General features: G+C 37.5%; 2 long non-coding RNA genes across 3 annotated transcripts; one reads left to right on the top strand and one right to left on the bottom strand.

The window, feature by feature from the left end:
- Window positions 1-5,465: 5,465 nt before the first annotated feature.
- On the top strand, window positions 5,466-23,825 carry LOC112965753. The gene is made up of 2 exons (XR_003253378.1): window positions 5,466-5,655; window positions 22,407-23,825. It is a non-coding gene; the product is annotated as an uncharacterized LOC112965753 (long non-coding RNA).
- On the bottom strand, window positions 11,421-26,812 carry LOC112965754. 2 transcript variants are annotated; one of them, XR_003253380.1, is made up of 3 exons: window positions 25,593-26,812; window positions 16,831-16,954; window positions 11,421-12,446 (listed from the first exon to the last, which is right to left on the bottom strand). It is a non-coding gene; the product is annotated as an uncharacterized LOC112965754 (long non-coding RNA). The 2 variants fall into 2 exon arrangements; XR_003253379.1 differs by lacking the exon at window positions 25,593-26,812 and adding an exon at window positions 17,934-18,061.

A 26,812-nucleotide genomic window follows, 5' to 3' on the forward strand; every position in this document is an offset into this window, starting at 1 on the left:
TGGAGGCTCTTGTCCAGTTTTGGTCAAGTCAGGCAGAGGAGTAAAAATATAAGTTCTTATCAATATGTTAAACATCAGTGACTGTGTGGAGAAGAGAGACCAAAATTAATTTCCCAACTAAAAAAAGGGTTTCAGAACAAAGAAGGGATAATCTGTTCAGTTTTTGGTCTGTTGACTGCTAATCAACATATGTTGGGGTTAGACACAGCATATGCTGGTTTTTGCCCAGGTGGGAAGTACTGGAAGGAGTGGAAAAACAATTACGGGGCGAGAACTGTGTAGCATTTGTGTTGTATACTGGTAGGGGCTTGGCATCACAGGAGAACTGGCTGTGCAGGGGAAGCCAGGGTTAGTGTAGTAAGGTAGAGATTCAGTGATGCGTGACAGAGATCCATAGGAAATAAGCATTATTAGTTCTGTTGTCCATGGAACAGCTTTGTTAAAATGAAGATACATAGAAGGTTTTATCTTCCTGCAATTTAGAAAGGGCATTTGAGGAGACTGAAGAAGGGAAGGCATAGTGATGGATTATTTATAGACCAAACAGCTAGGGAAAGTATTGTGGCAGATTGAGGAAAAAATTAGGTGGAAAAGTGGGTGTTTGCAAACTTCTGTGAATGAAGTTATTTCCTTCATCGTCTTTCTGCAAACACTTGATGAGCGTATAGATTCACAACTTTGGTTTGGCCTTAAAGTCATGAATAGTTCTTAAACTCAGTATGCTGTAAACTTTTCAGGCCCTGCACTCTATTTATACTCTCCCTGGCAAGATATAAATGAGATTTGGCCTTTTCTATGGCTCCAAAGCAGTGTTGCAGTATAAGTATTGAATAATAATGATGGTATACTCTGTTCATAGAGCGTGTGTTGATAGGTGCCTTTGTGGAAGGGATGCAAAAGCTGTTGTAACTTTTTCAGAAACTAAGCGAGCTTTTCCTTTGTCAGTCACTTTTTGTCATTGTATTTTTCTTCGAAGAAAAAATTTACGTTGTACTTTTGATTACTATAGTTAAAAACCTTTGTCAGCTCTGTTTCCACTGTTCTGCAGCATAAATGTCTCACTGTTCACTAAATGTGAAAAAATTACCTAGTTTTCTTTAGGAATGAGTCCCCCTTCCTTGAAGAATACTTGGACATTTCAAAGTTTTGAATTCCTGTAGAAGGAGAGGCCATCTCTCTTTTACTGGTACAATGGTTTAAACTATTGCTGCAAAGTCTTTAAAAAATTAGGTTGATATAGCCAGATTCAGTTGTCATCTTCACTTTTCAAAAAAGTGTTGAGTATTCAGCATTTCTATCTGTTCAGAGAAAATAATTTAAAGGTGATCTGAACTATCCCTTACCCAGGACTGAGATGCCTGTGTCAAGTTCCTAGTTGTTAAGTCTAGCAAAAAAGAGACTTTGAACTCCTGGTTTTAACCCTGATGTTTTTGATCATTCTTTTGAAATAAATCATATTGCAGTTGTCAGAGCACACAAGGAATACTTAAGACTGTGAATTCTGTTCCTTAATTTAAGGGGCTCTCTGTGCATGCTTTTGTATTAGAAGGAATTATGCAACGCTGTGTAACTTAGTCCTCAAGTACTTGTTGTTACTGTAAGAGAAGTTACACATCTAACTTTATCTCGGGAAAGACAAAGTGACCATTCTAATCCCTGTTAACTTCATGAGGCAAACTAGTCAAAATTTGCCCTTGCTAGGATTGTGATCCAGGTCAGTTGGTCCACTGGTGACAGGATAGGGGTTTGTGTGGAATCAGTCTCTGATCATCCTGTACCCGTTGTCCTCGCCCACCTTCTGGGGTTGGGGGAGGGAGGTCTAGGGAAATCTAGCTGATGAGCTGTGAGGGGTAGAGGGTATGCAGTTTCAGTTCACTCTGGGATCTGCCTTTTTGCCTCTGATACTCTAGGAAGCAAATTCTTGACCGGCTGGAAAAAGGACAGTTGGTGAGTAGGAGTTTTTGCTATGAGAAACTTGTTAATATTTGTGGGTTTTGCAAAGGAATTACGTTGGGAGGAACTGAATTGACATTTTCACTTTCATAGCACCAGCTATGAAGAACTTTGGGGGTGGGGCAGAAGAAGAAGTCTTAAATTTGCTGCTGCATGTGTACGGGCAATGTAGAAGGCCCAGTGGGTGGAGTCTGGTGGTGTAGGATGGCAGGAGCCCAGCCTTCAAAATAAGTAAGATAGGGCAGCAGACTGTGGGACTTTGAGCTGTAAGAAAATGCCAGTCCTTGCATAAGGACTCGATGAACTTGACCACTTTTAAAGTTGAGTAGAGATCTACAGATTGGGCAGACAAGATTTCCTTTTTGAGATTGTAACTTGAGCATATCCCAGTTCATTTACTGGACACTGGAGCATGCCTGTATACGTAAAGTTGAAGACTAATCCATTGCTTCCATATTCAAAGGTCATCAAAAACATGAGTTGCAGTTAGAACCAAAATGCAGCTTAATGTGAGCTAAAAACACTCCCCTCATCCACTGTTTGAAATAAGGGTATAGAGAATCCGTGACTGTAAGCATCTCTCTTAATGTGTGTGCATGTGTATGTACACTCATACTGGAAACTGTCTTCACAGGAGCACTGTGAAGCTTCATTAAAGTTTGTAAAGTGCTTTATGATCTTCAGATGGAAGGTGCTTAGAAATGCAGTGTTGTATAATCAGGTAAGTTAGTAGTACATAACAAAGATATAACCTATTAACAGAGCTGTTAACATCAGAAAGCATAATGGTTAGGTTTTAAAGTGCAATTGCCCTCTAAAAAGGGATATGCAGGTTTTGTATATGCTCCATATTTTTATGCTCTGCTTCACTGTTTTCTGAACAACTGTGCTGTTTCTGTTCTTCCCGCAATTTTGGTTGAAGAAATACTGCTAAAAAAAAAAAAAAAAAAGCCTTCTCTGGGCCCTGGGTAGACAAGAGTTAACCGTATGCCAACAGGAATAGATGAAGATTTTGAGACAAAAATGGTGTGTTTCAGCTGTTGGCTTAATTGAAAAAAAATGCATTTTTAATATTAAAATAATGATTTTGAAGTAGCTTACAAATAACATTTTAAAGGAGACAAAACATGGATAATTTTCACATTGTCAATGGAGTTAAATCCACCATTCTTTACAGAAGACAAACTAGTCAAGGTAAAATCTATGCCCACTGCACATACATTTTTAACAGACTGCTAAATGTTCCCCCAAGATGTTTTGTCCCTGCTACAATTATTTGAGAATTGCCAACACTAGCCATTATAAATATTTTTGGTTCAGTGATTACTTGTTTGTCCTGAAAAAAAGTGTTCCCATTTAAAAAGTTTTGCCTGTTGAAGATTTGCAATACGAAGTTCTAGATGGTTTGCACTTGATGCACAGCAACACAAGCGAGTGCTTGTTGCTTAAAGTCCTTAAAGTCTTCACAGTATTATCAGCTCCTTGAAAGAAAAGTTTCTTGGACTTCAGAATGGAGAACTATCAAGCCCTACTAAAGTTAAGAGGATTTATAGATCTGAGTAAGCAGTTTGGCTTTTGGGGGGAGGAGAGTAAAATTTACCTGTATCTGTAGCTTAATACATGCTCTCACACTCGGTGTGAAGACATCTATAGAACATGCAGTTGCAATAGTGGATCTAGTCTTTCAGCTGGGGTTTTTTGTTTGTTTTTATGAAACTCTCTGTAAATCCAGCTGTTGGTCTGGGATTTGTCTTTAGATATCCAGAGCAACTGTGTTGTACTCCTCGGGACTTGCTGCAAATAAGAATCCGTTCCTTGATGTTTCACCACACTTCTTTAAATTGCGGTGTTTGGATTAGCCCCACCACAGAGCACCAGCAAGCTGTTACCTCCAGCGGGCTGATTCTCTGTTTCATCTCAGAGAGCAGAGCAGCCTGAGCAGCTAGCAGCTATCTACTTTTATTTCAGTACCTGTAAATGCAACATGCTTTAGCCATTTCCAGAGTTTAATGAGCCTGCAGAGACGGGCATGGGAGCTAATCGTGCGTGCTCTAGTCCTGTTGAAGAATCCCCCACACTGGGGGAATCCCCATTCTGGAGTTTGGGCTGGTTTCTGTATCTTTTTACTATTGAGGATAATGGGAGCCAAGCTTGTCACAACCTGAACTGTATTAGCCACTCATAGCCTCCTGAAGACTTTTGAAACACAATGTTTAGTCAATGATTTAAATAGTACAATAATACATACTAATGTTTTTTATTCTATTTAATAAGTGCAGCTTCCACCCCTCCCCAAATTCACTCCCTAAAAAACGCCAGCTCACAGTGTTCCCCCCTAAATTTTTCAACTTCGTTTATTTCCATGTTGTTTTTTCAGTTTTTTTTTTTAACTTAGTGCAAAACAATTTACAGAATTAAATTCTGAAGTGCAAGCGCTCAATACCAAGGCTGCCTCTGTCAGCTTCCTGAGCTGCTGTCAGCTCTCACAGGGCATGTTTTCATTGCACAGTTAATTCAAGCATTTGTTACCTGTTTTGAGCTCACTAAGGTGCAGGTTTCCTCACTGCAGAATAATGCCTGCATTAATATATACTTTACTTTTTCTGCACATTCAAGGTAATGTCTGTAAGCATATCCTGCAGTTCTTTATGTTGCAACGTACTGGGATTCTCTATTTCAACTGTTGGAGAATTTACCCATGGAAATTGTGAGAAGAGACTATCAAATGTCTGTGTAATGATCATGTTGCAGCCTGAGACTTAAAAGAAGCCAAGGCTCTAAGGTAGACTCAGAGCTTGCTCTGTGCTCCTGAGAGTCTTCCTTTGCACATCTGAACCTGGATCTCAGGTTTGTTTGTGCGCATGTTGTCTAGACACTTGGGTTACAATCTGGATCAACTGGGGACTGAAGATGTTGTCCTTGAATCAAGATGGGGTGGTACTTAAAAATGTTGTTTCCTCTTGAGGTAAGTGCTAAGGGTCAGATGTTCCCAGGTACTTTGCAGAAGACTTGAGCGTTGCCTGTTGGCACTTACACATTTCATGATTTATCGTTTATCAGTTGTGCAACTGTAATGTCGAATTAGCATAATTAGCAGTTTCATTTTTAGCTAGCTGGAAAAAAAAAAACCCTCCAGATGAGTTGTTCCCTTCTCCCTCTTTTTTTTTTTTTTTTTTTTTTTTTTTTGAAAAAAAAAAAATCCCAAAATATGTTTGTTCACTTTCCCCTTTTTTTTTTTTTTTTTTTTTTTTTTTAATACCCCTCCATACTGAGATCGATTAACTATCTTACCCTTTCTATGCATTGCCTTCACGGGTAAGTGGAGGAAAATGGAGCGCGGTGGCGGGCAAGCGGGGAGGAGCGCTCTCCGCGGCGCGGACGGGACGCGTCCCCTTTAAGGCGGGAGGTGGGCCGGCCCCCGCTGCTGATTGACAGCCCGCCCCGAGTCACATGACCTGCCTCTATTTGAAGGTCACAAAAAGCTTCTTCCTTTAGAGAGAGCAAGAGGGAGAGTGAGGGAGGGAGAGGGAGAGAGTGAGGGAGGGAGTTCAAGCCAAAATGGCCGACAGAGTCTCTGCTGGTTTCTGAACATTTGAAATTGAAAAAGAAAACAAATACAGAATCATTTTTGGATCTCTTCATTTCCATTTCTACCTTGTATGCCTCAACTCGCTGGATTTAAGCACTGCTGCACTTTATGAGGTTAGTAGCGCCTTTCGATTTTATTATTATTATTGTTTTTAACTATTAGATTTTTAAGAGCCGGAGCTGACCGTTTTCATCTGTGGTTTTGCAGAGGTGTGTTTTCTAGCGTGCTTGAGATGCGGTCTGTTTCTACGAGTAAAGCACTCTGACTGGATTTTTAGCTTTTTAAGAAGATGTCTGGTAGATTTCGAAGAGATTTGTAATTTAAAACATTTATGCAAATTACAGAAGATGGTTTGTATTTTCCAAGCTGGCGAAGTACAAGACAGTACTGAAAATCTTGTTTTATTTAAATACCGGCTCCTTAAACAGAGATTTCTTCCCCACAGCACCCGAAGCTCTTAAATCTGCTGCAAAAATTTGCATATATACAAGCGGGTTTGCATTTTTTCTGCTGCTGGGTCCGACGAGGGGACAGATGGGGAAGTGTTCTCACCAGGCCACTCGTCCTAGGGCGAAGGGGGGGGGGGGAACGACACGAAAATAACGCACCCGAGCCTTTACGACGCCAGGCCGGGGTGGCGAGGTTGGGGCTGGGGAGGCTTCCTGCGCTGGGAGCCTTCCCGAGGAAAAGGCAGAGCCGCCGCCGGGCGCCTCCTGCGCGGGCTTCCGCGCCCTCCGCTCCGCTCCCCTCCCCCGCGCAGCCAGATGCCTTATTTCGGCCCTCGGCGGGACCAAGCGGTGCTGCCCCGCGAAGGCGGCAGCCCGGGCGCGGAGCGGCCGTGCCAGGCAGCCCCTGCTGCCTTTGCAACCGCCCTGCCCCGCCGGGCCGGGCCGCGGTGCGGGAGTCCGGAGCCCGACAAAACGCGTGTCGGGTGTTTCGGACCGCACGCGCACGGCTGCGGGGTGCTGGGCGCTACTTCTGTTTTGCAGCCTCCTGCGCCGCATTCGTTAGGAAGCAGGTATGTGCGCGTTAGTAAGCACAGGTAAAAAGCTGTGTTTTCCTGCGTCCCCCCCCCCCCAATATTCTATGTTACTGAAAATTTAAATCGAAGTTCTTTTTGCATCTCCCAGAACCAAGCAGAAAATTAAAGGGAAATAGCTGAAGCTTGCTCTCTGAGAGCAGGCCCCTCCCCCTGCATTGTAAGAGTGTGATGTAATGCTCCTTTCTGTGGGGTTAAGTGAAAATTTTTCTCCGTGGCGGTGTACGTTCTTCTTCCCTTTCTGATAGGCCTTGTGCTCTGATAGTTTTGTAGCTGAATGTTTGGGCAGCAGATAATTATGGAAAAAAATCGCATCTTAATGTGAATCTGCTTTCAGATTACTCTGTGTGTGTGTGTGTGTGCACGCCCCTGCACGCGTGTGCACTGATCATGATTAGCAGGTCAACTTTGCAAACCTGCTAGATGGGTCATATTTTGTATTTCTTTGTGGCCTTTCATCCACCCTGTTAAATACAAATGGTAGACAGATGCTTGACTATGTTTCCTGAAGATGCATCTAGCTGTCCTAGTTATAGGTTGATAATAGTATATATCAGGCTTCTTTTTTTTCCTAGGCTAGCAGATATTTGAAATAATTTTGCCTTACACTAAGACTACCATGAAAATTAGAGGTGTTTTTTGTTTTTAAATTTGAGCAAGGGTGTTGTAGCCAATAGAAAATGAACTCCACTCAAATTTGATATAGTGTATTGTGCTGATAATTTTTGTCTTTCGAAGTTTGATAGTAGTGAATTACCCAATTCATGATTAAAATAACATACTTTCTACCCACTTACGGTTAATGAACTAACCTGGATTCCACCCTCTGTCGTTAGCATGAATCTGTGTGAGAGAGTATTATAAAAATCTGTGCCTGACCTGATGCAACCTGATAGTTGAATCTGCTTTTGTTATTCAGGGCATTCTTGGGCTTAGTGGAGATCCTAATGTAGCCAGAATACATTGACTATACTTGTTGGTTGACAAACAGTCAGAGATTAGTACCGTTCTCAAATATAATTTTTAAGTTGTCGTATTGTGGGATTTGATACCTATTGGGCCAAAACACCAATTATGTAGTTCAGGCAATATTTGCTATAGCCTGGTGGCTGAACTGAGGAAGTAAGAGAAACAAATTTTGTCCTGGGTTGGCAATACTGTAGGATTTGGCCTCCTCAGAATCTGTGCTTTAGAAAAATACTTGCCTTTCCTGCATATTTTTCATCTTCATGCATCATCATCTCTGTTGCACACTGTCAAATCATGTAAATACTAATATACCTTGATTATTAGGAAGGTGAAAAACAGGATATTTTCCAATAATTGCGACTGCTTATAACTATAGGACCTGTCATGGATCAAACAAAAAGCAACTATTGAGAATATTAGAAGTGATTCCAGTATGTAGTCTATCAAACATTCAAGTAGACTGCTGGGAAAGAACATTATGAATAGAAAGAACCAATTAAAATAATTCCTCATATAAGTGTCTTTGACCTATAGCGTCTTAGTGCAGGGTGTGTTGTGTTCTGCAGCTTGTAAAATTCTAGGATTTTAAGAGTGCAAGTGTAGACAATTCTCAGTACCATTTGCATTCAGTATGTTCCTTTAATACAAAGGAAACATTAAAAAAAAATCAGAATAATTTCGAGGGACCCGAATCGAGTTGCGATTTCTAGATCTGAGTTTGAAGCTTGCCAAAGTGGGGAAGGGGGCTTTTTTCCTTTTAGTTTACAGTGATGACAATGGCTTAGAAAGCTTATTTTGCTTATTTTTCTATTTGTGTTTGTATGCCAATTGTTATTGGTACGTACAGCAATCAGAAAGTCCTTTCCCAAAGCACACGATTTTAGTAGACTGAAAACTACAGTGAAGTCTGCAGCCAGCAGAGCCCCTGGAGTTTTGTGCAAGAGATTTTTGAGAAATAATTGACAAGAAAAGTCTTATTACCATTGACTTTCAATATACACCTCTAATGGGAAAAAATTCAGGAAAAACAAATCAAGTGTCTGAAAAATCAGTATGCTTACTTTCAGTGGCTTTTTTTTTTTTAGAATTTTTTTCCCTTGCTTGGGGGGGGGGAACTTCCTAACATAATAGAGTCTGTGCTGGCTGATTCCAGCAAAACTTAACCTTTTGAGACCTTTATTTTTTATTTATGAATAAATGGCTGAATAGAGGAGAAAGCATCCAAATCTGCAGATGAACAAAAATCCATAATGTGACTTAGTATACAGCTGGACATTAGAGATTCTGTCCGAAGGAGAATTTTTGTCGGTGCCTTTCCCAGTTTTCCCTGGGAAAACTAGTTGAGGCTGACACCATGAAGCAGATTTCCTTAGTTCTGGTCACTGTGGAAAATTTTTCCTTTTGGTGAGTAGGATGGAAGGTGGTAAGTTGAGTTTACAGTAATTTTGGGCAATATTTGATGGTATCAGYCTGTTTGGTAGGGTCTTCTGCTGACAGTTGTTTTATGACTAAAAAGTTTCTGGGATTTTTCTGCTTTAATTGATTTAACAAAATAACTAGCTCCTTGAGAAGAGCTGTTCCAGCTTGTTAAGTACCAGTTTTCTATTTAAACAGGTTAAGATTCGAGACAGGAAAATAAGATACTTGAGATGTTCGGTTCTAACAAGCTACACTTCAGATTTCTACCAAGGGTATCAGGGTGGGTGTCTCAGTTCTAGCTTTGTAACCTTCCCACAAGTCTTGTAAAGGGTAGCATGTAACCTCTGGGCAAGGATAAGATGCTTCTCTGTGGAGTAAGGTGTCCTTTTGCTTAGAAAAGTGCTGCTGAAGAAAATAGTTATATCTTCGGTGACTAAAGTTTAAATATTTGGCTATAATTGTTGCTGCTAAATTATATCTCATAAACAGATGTAAATTTCAGTTTAGGTAAATATGAAGACCTATTGATTATTAAAGCAAGGAAAGTTCAGTATTTATTTCAAGAAACAGCAAGTTTTAGTTGCTAATGTGACATTGGAATTTAGTTGGTATGGTTACATATGCTGTATTTCATTTGTCAAATGATATTTGAAGGTAGGTGTCAAGATCACACTTTTGGCTGTTTCAGGATTGAGAGCAAACACGAAAGCATCATGGAGATGAAAAATACCCTTCTAGTTTGTTATAGTGATGGTGCCATAATTGTTTTGAAGGACACTAGAGAGAGAAATGGTGCCTTTCTGTGTCTGTGGTAGTGAATTCCAGCTTCAGAGCTGTCCATTTAACACTTTTCACTACTTAAATCACTTTTCTCTTTTGTGTGTTGTACTTCTAATACTAGAAGACAATACAGGGTTTTTTCTTTTTGTAGAGACAGGGCATATGTTTCAGGAGCAACCTGAATATATGCAAAATCTAGTATGTTTTTACATAATGCCATCAAGCTCCTTTGAAGAGAGTTCCTAAAGCTTTGTGGACATTGGTGTTTTAAAGGATATTTTGCTCTTTGCTTGTATACAGTATGCTAGGATTATAGTCAAGGGCTGAGATGCTCTGGTGCTACTACCTTTGTATATTTGTAATTGTAATCATTTCTGAAAAGTCACGACTAAGAACTGATTGGTATGGTATTTAGATATTATAGTACGGGCAAATGAAAAAACAAACCTTGATCCTCCTTCAGTGTATAATGCCAGGACTATTTTTAACTAGCCAGTTTAGTCATGTCGGGAAACGTAAAATGAGATACGAACCCTGGAGTTACTGCAGGTACCCAGGAAAAGGTGCAGTAATAAAACATGAGATGATTTTTAAAGGCAGAATAAATCAAAACAAGAGTTAAATTCAGCAAGGAAAAATGTGTGTTAATACATAATAAATCTGGAGAGAAGAAAATAATGAGGAGTCGTGTTTAAACCCACAGGTGGTAAGTATGAGAGCCRAGTACTATTTGCTCCTGTGCTGCAGTTTGTGTCCAGATTTGAGTAAATGTTTTTTTGTATATGTTAGGACTAGAAAATGACTTAAAAGTGCTTAGATATCATTGGGTGGGAAAATGCCATAAAAGTACAAAGCACTAGTATTAATACAAATTTATGTTAAATTGGGACTTTTAGTAGTGAAATTTAGGCTTGCAATTTACTACAACAAAATCAAAACAAAGCATTAAAGGCATAACTGTTGTATTTCATGCCATCAGGAGAGTGGTTCCCTTTTTAGGATGGTACTTGTGAGGCTTTAAGTTTGGGGCATTTTCAACAGTAGGGGAGGTCAACAGATTTGGAGATAGTTTTGAAAAGAGCAGCAAAACATAACAGGGAGTAGGCTAGCAAAAAATATTTTAGCATGCATATATATGTGTGTGTGTGTATATAAAAACACATGCACATGTGTGCTACGCCACATCACTACATATTCTGCAAATGAATAATCAGTTGTTTAGATTAAGTGTTTTGACACTGAGTTCCATCATAGCTAGGTGTGCTTTAAAACGGGACAGTTACTTCAGCAACTAAAATGCAGAAAGGCAAGAGTATTTTTAACTGAAGGTTGCTGTTCTTTTAACTCCTTGATTTCCTGTGCTCCTTTAATGAAGTGCATGAAACTCCATCATGTATGCTTAAATTATGAAGCAAGGGAAGTGTGGGTGTTATTCCCAGTGCCTTTAGTAGGCATAGGCTTAGGACTTGATGAAGTACTGATACAGATGTAACAGTTGGATCAGGAAACTGCATATTGCAGGCCCTCAAGCAGAACTTGTGAATTAGAAAAGTTTTTCCTGTATCTGTGTGTGTTTGGGTTTGTTGGGGGGAGGGGGTTGCTTTTTTTTATATTTAGTGATTGGAAAAATAACTTCTAGCATGCTCACTAGTATTTTTAAGGTCTTATTAGCATAGCATAATCATAAACTACTGTCCATTTGTAATTTCACAGTGGTTGTTGGCCCCAGCCTCCATATACATAACCTCCATACATGCATACATAAATTCAACTTCAGTGAGACTACCTGAGTTTAGCTGTTTAAGCATGTGCACACAGTAGCCTTCGTAGGTTTTGAGCTTTTGGGCTAGTTGACCTATATAAAAACAGGAAAGGTTAAATATGTATCAGTTAATGTCACTTAGCCACTAATTAGTGTTAAGCTCAGTTGTCTCATTTTACATGTGCTCTATGGCAAATACACACAAATGTGTTGTCATCATGGTTCAGTCTACATTTGCTGACTTGATTATGCCTGAGCCATCCAGTTCTCCAGGATGCAGTGTCCTATGTCGCTTAAACCTTCCTTAAAATATTTATCTTCCATGTTTCCTCCACTTTTTTTCTGGTTTAAATTTTGCTGTTTATAGTAAAATACGCTATGTGAATTACATTAGAAATCTTAATGTAGCAGAGTTAGTGTTCTTGTTGCAACTTCTGTATTAGCATTTGTATCTTTTAATTGTGTATAATTTCAGTTATGCAATCATACTAGGTTCCGTTCCTGTTTAACATAATGTAATTCTGTATTGATACTGTCTAGATATACTTATTGACAAAACCACTTTCTTCAGCAAGTGGGGGATGACTGCTGAGAACTTCATCAAATAAAGCAAGACTCTGTATTCTGATAAGTCATTTTGCTAACTCGGAATACAGTACAATTGTGCATAGTCTTTTGCACGATTCATGGGAATGGTAGTTCATTTGATCACAACATATAGGTGAATTTCGGTACTTCAGTACTGGGAAATTCTTATTCAGTAAGTCTTGTTCGATTCTTTCCAGGCTATTTTTCCTCTTATTGGAGAGGGTTTGATTTCAGCAAATTTGAAAATGGGTACTTTCTATATACAGCAAAAAAGTGGGGGGAGAGGAGCAGACCTCTCCTAGCATCTTGCCCTGGCTTGTTGCTATGTGCATCCAGAACTGGTCATCCTGTGAAACAGAAAATAGTCATTAAATGTTTTGATCCCTGTAGAATTTTTTAAAAATTATTCTTTAATGTCATAGTTAAAAATATATTTAAAAACTCCTTTCCTATATTTTTTAGGCTTCATTTGGGTACTATTAGCATTATTACCCCATCCTTTTGTTCAAAGGATCTTCCATGGTAGATACTTTAAAAAGGGAGGAGGAGGGTTAAGAATTGGTTAAAAATGGGATTTATTAAGAGTAGACAATTTTCTATTTAGGTTACACATGTGTTTTATTTTACATCTAACTTTTTTTTTTTCCTGGAGGTGGGATCACAAGTTCACGTGCACCAGTTGGAATCTAAATGTTGACTAGGTTCAAACTGCCTCTGAGAATACATGGTTAACCTGAAGTAAAATCTCCAAAGCTGTCTTGGACCTTGTGTAAAAGAAGGCTCCAGCTGGTGCTACTGAACTCACTTACAGTAGCATTAATGGGAATTTTAAATGAAATATTCTCATGTTACAACATGAAATATATTTTCCATTCCTTCACAGGCCAAGTTCAGATCATTTCAGTTGATGTGCCTTTACCAGATCAAACAGTGCTGAAGGAAAGAATCTGAACAAGGTGTTAGGGTTATTTTTGTTCATTTTATTTTGTTTTTACCTGTGTCATGTAATCCTATTCAGACCAGATCTAGATTACCCTGGTAACAGCACTTGCTAATCAATATGGTAGCCTTGCTGTTACATTCATGATTGCTTCATCTGGTGGAAACCTATTGATTGTAGTGTGATGTAGGAAACTGAAAACAAAATCTCATCTGGATAAAGATTTAATCTTCTTAATAATTGTTTACATGTACTTCTTCGCTTAAGTATTTCTTTAACTTTCCAGACTTTATCAGGAAAAGAGATACATTTTAAAATCGACAAATATGATTTGAAAAGCACTGGAATATAGCAGAAATTAGTAGTATGTGACCTGGGATAGAGACTCGGAAGTCTTAATATGCAGGTAATTCTCAGCAGAAAACCAGAACCAGCTTAGTCTTCATTGTGCAAAAGCTATTTGAACTTGTGTTAAACTGCCTTACCTTTGCACAGAAGCTATTCCGGAACAGTTGTTTCTGATGAAGTCCTTGTGTGTATGTTTCTATCCTGAAATAACGCAGTATTCTGAATTAGTTTACTCTGCTGTGTTGTTATTTGGGAGTCACTGTTTTACCTTTTTCCRCAAATGAATTCAGTGTCCTGGTACAGAAAAACTGTGGGAAGTGTGTTTATATCTGGTGTTAGGTAAACATGATGAATGTGGTGTTAAAATGAGATAGCAGATGGAGGCTAAACTTTGTGAGAGTCGAGGCTTTACATTGACACCTTAATATATCTTATGACTAGATCTGCGTTGTTGTTAATCTAAGCTAACTCTCCAGGGTTAGGCCATGGATACTCAAACAGGTTAAGTTACGGAAAGTCAGCCTTCCTTGATGAAAACCAAATCAAACCAAAAACCTTAAGTTTTCTTCTAGGGGGTTGACCTAAAAGCAGTGTATGCTGTTTTAAAGGTGATCAGCTGCATTTGTATGACTGGTTCATTTGGAATTTAGGAAAAGAAGTTGAGGTTAGCTCATGTCAGTCTCCATTGGATTCCACTTCAGTCAGATAATTTGAAGTGAAACTGTTCTACAGTAGATATGCAAGTATGTTGTCAGCTTAAGTTTAGGTAACTTCCCTTGAGCTTTTTCTTAAGAAAACTTAGGTACTAAATGATTTTTCAGTTATTGCTAAGTAACTCAGTTGAACATAAATCCTTTTCTTTCCTGCACTTTTCTAGGCCAGTTTTCCATTGTTAAAGTAATATTTTAAAGTATTAGTAGTTACAATTGCTTGAGCTGAAGCACTGTGTACCCTGTGTATCTAATATTATCTGTTAAAAACAGATATGATAGCTGGTTCAGCTGATTAACCTGAAGTTAGTTGTTTGACAATGTAAAGCAAGTTAATAGGAACAAGGTTGTAAGTTATTCTGCGTTGTCAGTCTAAACTGCTTTATGGCAGTTAACTTGACTCTTTCCATTTCATTTTTTCATCCTGTTTTTTGAGTTTTTTTTAAGTGAATTTTGAAATGATTACTTCTCTATTTTCCAACTTACTACACTTTTCTTTTGATACTTCTGTGTGTATATATGCGTGTGCATATGTGGATATCTGCACTTACACAGTTGTTACGAACTACCAGAGATCAGCTGACATAYGGAGATTTAGTAGGCCCTAGCCCCTAAAAGCCCCCCTAACCCCTAAAGCTGTAGTGAAAAATGTTCTCAAAGACAGTTCACTTTTGTTTGTGGAGGAGCCTGCACAAACAAAGTAAATGCCTTTCAATAAGGTAGGCATACAGATTGAAGAGGGGCAGCAGAGAAATTTAGAGGCTCTCTGAAGGCCACACAGCAAGTCAGTGGGAGAGCCAGATTTGAACTCAGAAGTTCCTGGCTTCTGGCCTGGGGCTCAAGCCAGCAACACACAGCTGTACTGAATTGCAAGCAGCATGATGCTTCCCCTTCTCCCCTCTCCACCCAGCCCCCAATGCTTCATGGGAACAAAGCTGATTTAACTAAGATTATAATGTGGGTAAAATTATGGAATTCTCTGTTTCACCTTTCTGAAAATTCCAAATGCTAAGAGTTCCTTTGCGTGTTAAAACTTATGTTCAGTGGTTGTGGAGTTTAATGTCGTTGGGTCATAAATCATAACAAAGCATAGTGCAGGGTTTTGAGGGCTTTTGCTGAGGATAGAGGAATTGAGGACCTAAAAGCTGCTCTGCATGCTACCTTGATATATCTCAATATAAAAAAACAAACAAAACAAAACTGAAAAATAGATGATTTTCCTTGATATAAAATAGAAGTGAAAATCTTCCTGTAGTAGCTGTTTATTAAACTTAAATTCACGTTCTGTATTTAACATGCATGGAATTTTTATGAGGTTTTAAATATTGTTATCCTTCACTGTGGTATGAGACGAGGCTTTCATGTGTAATACATAGAAAAAAGCAAGAACCCTTTGCAGATTCATTGAGTCTGACATTTCCTTCCTGCCTGGAGTAGAACCTTAGCTTCGAGTAGGTTGTATTGATCATCCTTTTATTGACAGTTTTGGTTATTTGAAGTGTTTTATTTTAGGCCAGAGACTTTGACCTAAACCTTTTATTATGGGATGAACAGCACTATTGAGAGTTAGTTTTCTGTACTGTTAAAAATCTTGACAAGGATAAGCAAATCCGTTTTGACAGTAAAAGGGACTTCCTTTTTCATGGAAAACCCTATTAACTCTAGTAGTAAAGTTAGCTTTGGATTCTTTTCTCAGGTGTATTTTCTTTATCTACATGCCATTTGCACAGGACCACAGTTTGCAAGAAATGTATAGTAAGGGTGCTTTCCTAAATTATTAACATGTAGCCTAGCTGATGAAAAAAACCCAAACCTAGAACAGATATTTTACCTGGAAGTAAYTTTCTCTTTTTCTGTGGAAAATAAAATGTGAGGTAGTTCCAGAAAGAAATCCAAATATTGAAGGCTTGACAATAAAGTATTTCACATTCCTGAGGGATGAAGCACTTGAGCCCTCCTTCCTCTCCCTTCCTCCTCCCCCATGTGTCCTCTGACTTCTGTGCGACTGCATCTCACTAGTGCAGTTTGAGGCTGTATCTAAAACTTTTTGTTGGTAGTTATAAAAATTACAAGAACTAATCTGAGTATTACAGTAGTGTACTGTTTGTTTTTCCTCTCTTTCCTCTTTTGTGTGCCCCTGTGCTAACTGAGCCAAGTGGGAATTGGTGCAGAAAGTGTTTCCCTTTCATTTTCAGCTATTCTGGTGTTCATAAATCCCAGTTCTCTTTGGTTGTAGGTTCAGAAGACATTTAAACTGGATGTCCGTCAGGTTTATTACTCAAGCTTGGGCCATTTTAGAGATTGACGTTGTTGTGGCAGTTCTTGCTTTATTCTCCTGTTAGGGCTGGTAATATATTGTAATTAAACTGTATGGTTCTCCCCAGCAGGTCTTCCAGAAATACTGTAAACTCAGCCACTCATCAGTATACAGCTAAAGTAGAGTATTTCCAAGTCACCAATTGAAATAACATTATGGGCAAGATTCTTGTGATGTAGGGTCTGTGAGAGACCCTGCTGATTATGTTTCATTCTGACTTGTGCAGCCCCTTAATTCAAACAGGTAAAGATAGTTTCAGTGACAGGATAGGATGGTTCTTCCTCCCTCTAGAAGAATGTGGTAGTAAGAGTGAGGTTAACAAAGGCTCATTTAACTAAGTATGCTGTTTTCCATGGTGCCCAGTATGCTTTATATTCTCTTTGGAAAGAGCGTAAGAACAACCCGGTGATTCTTACCTGCTACACTTTCCTCGTTGCCATCAGCAGTATATCAATTATAATTTTGACACCCATAGGTCCATTAGGCACTTCCAGCGTGGCACAGGTGGACTTGATTCAACCTAAAAGTCTGGTCCTTCACCTGAAATTTCAGATGTTTTTGCGAGTGATTGCATTCCCTAATGCTTTCACTTGTAAAGTCATGCTAACCTCTTCATTAAGTAGCATTGTCCATTTTGTCAATACAGTGGTTTCCTAGGAAGATGGAAGCTTTGCACTGAAATTGCACACGGGCACAATAAGCTGACAAATTAGATTTAAGGGTCTGGTGTTTAAAGAGCTTTTCTTTCAGCAGGAAATAGTCTCCCACACCAGCTTATGCATTCTAACCTTCAGCTTTATTTAGTAACAAAGAGTTGACCTGTCTTTATTTTAAGCCACGTTTCTTAAAGAGGATAGAGGGATGGTTTAACTGAATAGATTAGCAGTGCACTTTTTGTGGAACAGTGTATATCTTATATTCCTGTCAAGTGTGGTACACCATTTTTTCCCTAGCATCTAAGAAGTTAAACTGCTCTATTCCATGTCTTTACAAAATTCATTAGTAGTAGATAGAAAGGGGTAAAGATGGGAGGAGTCTTCAGATATATTGGCAGACTTAAATTCTGTCAGCTGAGGTAGAAATGAATTTATAGCAGGAAACCTCCAGAACTGTTAAAGGAATGTATACACTGAATATCTTAAATAGTTTTGATCTAGCTATCTGCTGTGTTAGCACTGATATTTAAGAAGAGTATATGTTCTCTAATGTTCAGAAGTGAAAAATATCTGTCACATTTTGAAGTGGGTCATTTCTGGAAGTTTTATGAATTTCATTGTATCTCATGATGTAATTGATGTACTTCTAGAAATGCTTATTTTTAATTAAAAACAAGCTGTTAATTTTACATAATGTAAGGGGGCAAAAATTACTTAAAAATAGTAAACACTGCTTGGGTTCRGAATTTAACATGGCAAATCAGTTCAATTCAAGAACTTCAGAAAGGTCTTAAATGGTAAATTTCCTATATATCACTAAAATTTCCACCCCCTGTGACTTTACATTTTTATTGTCTATATACCATTGTGGTGGTGCTCTTCTGTGCTCCTGTCCTTTAGGTGGCAGTTCAGTGGTTTCTTTGTGGTGGATTCTTTTCTGGTTTACCTCTTACTTTACAGCTCATTTCACTCTTCCATAGCAGAAAAAGGAGTGGTGCCTGTCTGGAAAATTAACCACAACCATGTTGTAGATGGTTTGCAAGTTCCTGGTGTCTCTGACTCTTAATATGTTGATAAAACTTTCTGATGCAAATTTCCGTGTTGTGAATCAACGTAAATTTATTTCTGAAATTCCTTTTTGGAATATAGATGTTATAGTGCTGACCTAGCTTAYAAAAGACATTTTTTCTTTGATAGTTGTGTGTAGTTTAAAAAAAAAAAAATCCTTGCTTTTCAATATGAATGGCTACTAGATTTTCAAGTATGAGATATATCCACTCCTTAGATTGATATTTACTGTTTTTGAAAGTTTTAAAGTTAATTTCTAGGTTAACTGAAACCACTGTATTAAAAGCAGCATATTGAAATCAAAAATTTAAACCAGATTAAATTTAGATTTGGTACCAAACCTTTGAGCGATATAAGCAGCAATTGAAATTCCTCACTTAAACTGTAAATTATCATTCCTGGAAAGAGATAAAAGGAATGAAGATCCTCAGTCAACTTTTAGAAATCTTACCTTCCACTCTATTTCCATACAAATAAGAAAAGCTCTTAGGTGAGCAATTGCAAAGATTGGGCAAATGTCAATTCCACAGAAATTACAGCTTGGTTAAAAGAAATTCTTTTCCTGGTGGGAGACTATCCTTGGTTTAGATAAATGCCCAATAATATACTGAACACTTTCCAGTTAAACTTTTTTTAAGTCTTTGCTTAAGAAATAAGGAAATGATTTGTTTGTTCAGCAATTAGTAAGAGTTTCATGTCTAGACAAGGTAGTTAAATCTATGCTTTATTTCCAGAAGGCATGAAATAAAGTTAACTTTTTAAAAAAGGCAGTTAGGGAATGATGCACAGTATCAGGGCTGTAACAATAGAAGATCAAAAATAGCTCATCAGCTTATTAAACATGGGAGGTAGCAATTCTCTCCACCTATTAATGAACTGTTTCCARGAGCTTCTTTTACTTCTACCTCATACCTATTGAGGCCAGTTTCTTTTTTTCTTTTTTTTTTCCTCTTTTTTAATATCATTACATCAGTAACTTCTTAAACTGAATGAAGGTGCAGTTCTTTCTCTGTTCTGATTAGTCTTGTTAAACACCTGTTCTGTAGAAATTTCAGCTGGTAATTTTAAATACACTGCTAAACAGGTATGATTGTATGACCTGTAGAATGCTGTTTTCCACATTTTTCTCTTCCTTTTGTATCAGGAAGTGACATTTCTACATTTTTATAAGATACTACTAAGTGGGTCTCAGTTTTCAGATCACTTGTACAGATAGGGAAGAAGTGCTACTATACTTAAATGCTTATATTTTCCCACTTAAATCAGGAAGGTGTGTGATATAGGAGGACAGTGCTTCATTGTAAAGCAATGGCTGCTAGTTGTGGTGCTCTTGATACTGATGAATATCAGTAAATTATGAATAAACAGTGGTATTTCTAATTTTAGCTATGGTGCTGTCTCTCCTACTTATCCTCTGAGTGGTCTGTCTGTGGTGTGGGTGTGTGTGTGGGGTTTTGTTTTGTTTTTGTTTGTTTTTTTTAATATATGTTCATAATTGGGCAGTTCTAGTTTCTGTGACCTTACAAAGCTCTTGACATAAATTCTAATATCCTCCCTGATAAGGCTTCCCACAGAGAATTGATGCTGTCTCTATCTTGCCAAAAACAAAGTTCCAGATAAGAAAAGAAACAAGCATAGGGACATTTATTAAATGCTTCTTTTTCTCTGCCATATTGGTTAATGGAACCAATCAATTTAAAACATGAAGAGGAAATTAGAAATTAAGGGACTGAGATACTGCAGACTTTCAGAATAGTGAGACACAGTTTAGGCTCTTTTGCATTTCTCTACAAGTGTTATGTGCCAATATGTTGTGCTTGTTGACATGGCAATAAAGTGGGTGGATTTTTTTTCTTTTTCTAAAATATTTGTGGAAATTTTATTGATTTTTTTTTTTTAATTAATGTTTTGAAGTACATTATATGTGTTTTTCTAGGAAATTCCTAAAACAGAAGGAGTTTTCCTTATAGGTACTCGGTCATATCATAAAATATAGAGCTGTGATTTAAAATGCTTAGAAATTTAGTGTTGGCCTTTAGAATTTACTCTTTACCGTAAGAATCTATACTTCATTGGGAAGGGGAGGGGTGCATGGTTTATGTCAAATGAAATCTTACTCTTTATCTAGCAGTCTACAATTAATTGTTCTTTAAAAACATACCAACAATTAAAAAAAGTCTTTAAAATCTAGAAAGGTACATAGCAATAAAACTGTTACTTATCTATTATCCTTCCTCTCCTCTTCCCTTGGGGCCCCCCCCCCATCATCTTTGATAGAGGTTGTCAATGCGATAGTATTAATACAGCACAGTGAGCAGCATTCAATATGAATAAAGAATTTACAGTTCAAGACAGGCAAAAATGACGTTTGTAGTAGGGAAAGGGTGTAAGTGATCCTTTTGGATGCTGCATGCCTTGGTGAAGGTATTTGGTTCTCTCTGCCATTTTGAGACCTTAACTACTTATTTTCTTGGAATGCTACATCAAAATGATCAGATCTCCTTAAGTTCTCAAAATATCAGATAATTATGCAAAGAGAAATGTTTGGAGAAGTTTTTAATTATTCAGTTGCCTCATTAACTTCATGAGGAAGGATTATTAGTTTCCTTTAGGTCAAAGCAAGTCATGTCTTGCACTGTGCTGTTTTTTGTGTTTTCCTGTTTCCTATACAGTTTCTTTAGAATTGTCTAGTTTTAATTCTATGGGCCAGTGAATAATTTCAGCTTACATCTTAATTAGTCATATGACATGTAAAATAATGAGTTATGATATTTTATGTAATAACTTGTCAATGACACTTTTGAATGGATAATGATTGATAGACAGGGTGGCCAGCTGGTTGTGAGGGTGAGAAGCATGCGTCTGACACAAACACCTCCATACCAAGCTTTGCAAATCTGTATATTTTACACATTTCAGGGTTCCCTAACAGTCAAACATAATTGTTTTTCAGCCCCCCTGAAGTCTTGCTCCTTTAAAAATAGATATCAAGTCTAGCATCTTTCAGTTTTGAGCAAAGTATACTTAATAGACTTGCACTTTCTTTATTGACTGAAAGTGTATCAAATTTCATAGTCAAAATTTTAATTGGCTCTAAGAACTAACAAGGCGTAGTCCTAATAGTCTACGTGAAAAAGGGAGATAAGATCTGATTTATTCACTTACATCTGTTTTTATTAAATACATCTCGCATTTTGGCCTTTGGAAGCTCTGTAGTAATGCAGCAAGGAGAGAACTTAATGAACTGTAACCTACCTAGTTTCTTGAGTGGGGCCTGCAGTCTCACCCTCACTGAGGCTTTAACAACACCTAATCGCTGCTTGTCTGCCATAACTGCATATGTCAAAACAACGAATTGTCACCTAACTCAACAAAACAAGAGAGTGTGGTCAGTTAAAAGTGCTCACTTGAATATCCTGTATATGGCTTACAAATGTCAATCCATTGTATGAATGGGGGTGTAGACTTGATTCTAAAAGCTGTTGAAGAAGGTTGCTGATTAATTTCACTTAGCAAGGTGACTCCTATCAGCTTTTAAATCTCCACATGCACACAAAAGGGGGGGAAGGTTATGCTAGTTTGTATATTGTAAGAAGTGTATCTTCAAATGCATACCAACATTGTGTCTAGTAGGATAGTTTACTTCTGAGCTTAATGGCAAATATATTTAAAGCTTTTGTTGCAAAACAGCTGGTTTAAGATTTAGCATTGCTGTTTCATTAGGTTTAAGTTTTTAATCAGCAGTAGGTAGCCTATTAAAAAATATATTGAATAGTATGCCAAGTTTTGCCTTTGTTGTTGTCTTCTACGCTGGACCCTCTAACACTAGGTATAACCCTAATTTGTAAGAGTATGGCTCTAATTCCCTCATTCATGTGCAGTCCTCCTTGACCTATGGAATGTCTTTTAGAAGTCTGAGAGCATGCTGCCACACAGTTAACACATTATGCACAGGATATCCATTATACATAATACTAGATATAAGCTAGGGATCAACAGCTTTCTATATATAACAAAACTGTATTGAGAAATGGTTATGTGCACTGAGTAATGGCTTTGACTCATAATTAGAACCAAAACATAGACTTGGAATTACTGTATCAGAACAAAAGGATCCCATCTCTGTGCTTTTCCAAACTTAGATAATTAATTGCCTGATGGCTATGTGTGTAGTAGCTCTGTTTGCCTCGAGAGCATATACTACCAATTTTCATGTAATCAGAGTCTCTGTGGCTGCAAATTAAAAGGTACTCGTTTTCTGGTTCCAGGTACAGCTGGACATCTCAACAGTGTTTGATCTTGAACTTGGCCTTCCTTTTAAGTGACAATGAGTTGATCAGGATCTTGAAGACCTTTTTGATGAAGGTCCACTGGCCAGTTTAATCCAGGAAAACTGCAACTTCGGGATTGTTGGCTTCTAAAGAATTACTGTGGGGGAGCGAAGGGGAGGGAGAGTGCTGTAGAACTGCACTCTTGGGATTTTTTCCTGATTCTTCCATTAAAAACAAAAAAGAAAAACAGTTATTTGTGGCCATTGATGCCAAGTTGTTATTTCTCAGAATTCCAAATGAAGGCTACAGGTTTTATTCTGCACACAGATGATGTTGCCAGAAACCTCAGGTCGGTTGAGTATGGAAGACCATTTATTGAAGCCTGGCTGTTGCCACATCAACCCCTCAATCTTTTCTTCAATGCATAATGCTTGAATGATAAGTCATGTCAACTTGTTGTTATCCCACATAAAATAGAAAACTTGCCACAGGATACGTGCAGCAGACAAATAATAAAGCTGTGTTCTGAGCTTACTTCTTAGAGAATTGAGCTGAAAGAAAATTTGATTCATGTTGACCCAGTCTATTTCCAATGAAAGCCATGTATAAAACATGGTAGTGAATCTTTCTCTGTTTTTGCGGTATAAGAGAACCTGAGATAAAATTGTAATGGTGGTATCTGTCTTCCTGGCCCAGAGAGTCAGTTTCCACCATACAACAACAATAACAAGCAAAAGTCTATGGTCCATTTTGGTGAAATTTTCTGATCTTCAGCCTTAACTGAACCTTGTTATTTTGGTGGGAAGTAAAACTTGTGTTACATCATTGTGAAATGGATTGCACCATTTTTCATTTAACTTTTTTACAGTCATTGTAAAAACTGATATACTTCACAAAATTCCCTTTTTCTAACAGAGTTCACTGTGACGTGAATCTGTAAATGTTTTCTGTGCAACTTGATTTTTTTTGCCTTGCTTAGAAAACAGCAGTCTTGCTCCAAATCTCAAATATTTTTTACAGACTTATTAAAATAAGATTTTCATAATGAATTTAGAAGGGATTTTTTGCAAGAGATAAGAGTTTACTTTTTTGCTTAGGAGTCCTCTCTGTAGGTTCACAGGTGTGTTTTTTAAACAAAAAAAATTAATCTCAATCCTGCCATTAAAATTTGCTAATATGGCAGCACATAGAAGCAGATTGACTTGTGTGTTTTAGCATGGTTGGCTTTCAGATTAGAACTATACTTTGAGTGTTATAGATTGATGTCTTAATGATGGTTATGGTCATTGGAGAGAGCATGTAACTGAGTAATATTTGTAGCAGGAAATGTTTGTGTGGAAATGTTATAGTAAGTTGTAAGATCATGAAACTGCTCGATTAAGTGGTGACTACAATATAGTTTACTGAAGACGTTCATTTTGGACTCAGGTGTTACTTCTTTTGAAAATGGATATTGAGTTCTTAAAAGAAATTGACATTTCATTTTCTTAGTTATTGAAGCTCATGATTGAATGATAAGAAATGCATTACTTTGTGGGGTCTGATTTCATATTTAAATTGTCTCACCTTTGTGTTAATTTTCTAAAAGTACCAAAGAACTTTGCATGAGTACCCATCTCCTCTCAGGAAAGTTACTAGACAAGAAAATCAGAATTCTGCAAAATATCTCGTYGGAACTGTATTCTCTGTTAGTAAGAAGCCAAGCTTAGTGTCTTTGTGAGAATGCTGGCTGAAATCGAGTGTGATTTTTGCAGAATTGAGTATTAGTGAGGTTCTACCTTAATGTATTGATGACTAAGGACTGTACTGCTCCCATAACAATTGGAGTATTAATTATGTCCCCGCTTCTAGTGTAGCGCTCCTGAATGACAAGAGCCATTTACTATCCATACTGCTGACTTGTCTTGTGACTTTGAACATAGGTTATTTATTCTTTGCTTGGGTTTACTCATGTGCAGAATTAAGTTTTACATACTACTTAGTGTTGTTGCAATGCTTAATTGATATTTATAAAGACCTTTGACATCCTGTGATGAAAGGAACTGTATAAGTGTTCAGTAGTGGTATTATTTTATTAGCGAAAATGCAGGAGTCAGGAGGATACCAGTTTCTAATTCAGAGTGAGCAATTGAGTCATTCTGTAACCTTGAGCAGGTCATGCAGTCTCTTGTTTTGTAACATATCCTGAGAAAGCTCTGCCTTGTGCAGCATGTGGTGTTAAATGTCATCCTTCCCCTCCCCCAAGCCAATCTTAAATGAATAAAACTAGTATACAACTTCCCTGAGCTGCTAAACATAACTGGTATTTTCTAAGGAAATACACCATTAAAAAGCCAGGAGCAGAGGATGAGAAGGTATCAAACATAACAGTTGCATTTTAGAGTCAGCGTGAGCACTTGCACTGGAACACAATATATCTAGTTTAGACCAGTCTGAATTTGACTGTAACTGAACTTGAATGGCAGAGATCTGTATACATGTGTTTAACTGAAAGCTCACTGCAAAGTGAGCTATATAATCCTTATCGCATTCTAAGAACTCACTTATTTAGTTTGTGCTAATCTATGGTACAGTATTTAGGTAAACAGATTCTTGCCTCAAACTGCATACTCTCTGTATTTGAGCTTTGTGATCGCTAAGATTAATAGCCAAAAAGTAGATGCTATAGAGCTGATTATTACATTACAATATACATATCAACCTCTTGTGTGGGGTTTTTTTTTTCCTCCTCTGACAAAGAGGAAGGTTGTAATCACATACTGCCATTAAAATTACAAGATACCTCCAAACTTTTTGCAGTCTACAGCTGTTCAAGATTGAGCCAGCTAACCATTTGTCTAATTATACAATGCACAGTAGCATTAAATGAAGTTACTTGCTTCACTTTGTGTATGCAAATACAGGGTTTCAGATTTACTTCTGCATTTTTACAAGATGCTGTGTTTGTATTTTATTCGTTGCACAAAACACGTAACTATGGCTTCAAACATAGGGCTTCTAAACTGTTTTTTAAAGTATATTACACTGGATAAGTTAGTATCTTGTAAAGTAAGATATACCTGAATGTAAGTCCTGGTTTGTGCATATACATTATGGTGGATTCAAATTAAATGCACCTGGGTTTTTTTCCTGCTATATTGCAGTCTGGTGGTTCAGCAAGTCCCAGGGTTGTTTTTTGCTTACCTTTTATTCCTGGTTCAGCTCTCAGCTCAGATGCGTATAGCATAAGGATTAAAAGGAATAGGGAATAGTGTGTGTCTCTGTTCAACTTCCAGGTCAAGTAAAACAGCAGTTTGTAATCTTCGAGAACAACCATGGAAAAAATATTCTTCCTGTGACACTAGTTATAAGCCTTAATTTATGGAGCATACTTTGTAGTAACAGAATATTGAGAATTTGTGTGCCATACTCTGCATATAGTGAATATACACAGATTTGTTTTAAGAGATTGTAATTTGGCAAGATTTAGGCAGCACTTCCCAGACCTGCAAAGTATGTTACACACACACACCTTCCCCCCCCGGTCTTCAATTCAGATTTCCTGATATGGATCATGACAGGCCTGGAACTTTGTAACTAAATATTTGTAAGAAGAAGCTGAATGATTTTTTTTTTAAACCTGTTATAAAATAAATACTGCCTCAGGCAATAACTAGAGTAGAAGATGCAAGTCTGAAATAACTTTTGCCAGAAAAATTGAGCAAGTTCTAAGAGTTCTTTATATCAAAAGTTCAAGTAACCTTAAGTTGCTGGTTCTTCCAGCTTTGCCTATAACAGATGAATAATAATTTTGTTTTGTGTGGGAAACTTTATTCTTAGCTTCCCACTGATAAAATTAAATACACTGTTGCTTTAGTGTTTTGGTTTGGTATAATTAAAATAATGAGTTATAGTTTGATAAATGTTATTTTCATTACTACAGTGCCCTGAAGCTCTGTATACGCAAAACTTTACAATATTATACAGATCTGTGTGTATGTAAATTGTTTGTCAGGCTGTTACTTTCCTTGGATAAATAGCTTTAGCTTTTATAGGCAAGTTAAGAGTATTTCTTTGGAAACCAAATAAAAGTAAACAATTGGATCTGTTGTGATAAAATAAACCATAAGTTTTATCATTCTTATGTTAAGGGTACCCTTAAAATATCCCCAGATTGAGCTGATCGTTATTTAGTAGAGGCTACTTTAAAGAAGCATACTTTTGTCTGTTCTTTCAGTAACTTAAGAATACTGTCACTAAAAAGAAACTGCTTCACTCATACATGCTTTAATTTTTTTTCCTTACTAACTCCATCCTCAAATGCCACAGCACAAAAATAAAAAAGAACCTCCAATATTTTCAAATATTTTAAACTATAACTGKAGAATTGTAACTTTTTAATCATAACATTTTATTATCTAATG

This window comes from Apteryx rowi, unplaced genomic scaffold, assembly GCF_003343035.1.
Source record: "Apteryx rowi isolate R43461 unplaced genomic scaffold, aptRow1 scaffold_223, whole genome shotgun sequence".
In the NCBI taxonomy this organism is placed as follows: Eukaryota; Metazoa; Chordata; class Aves; order Apterygiformes; family Apterygidae; genus Apteryx; species Apteryx rowi.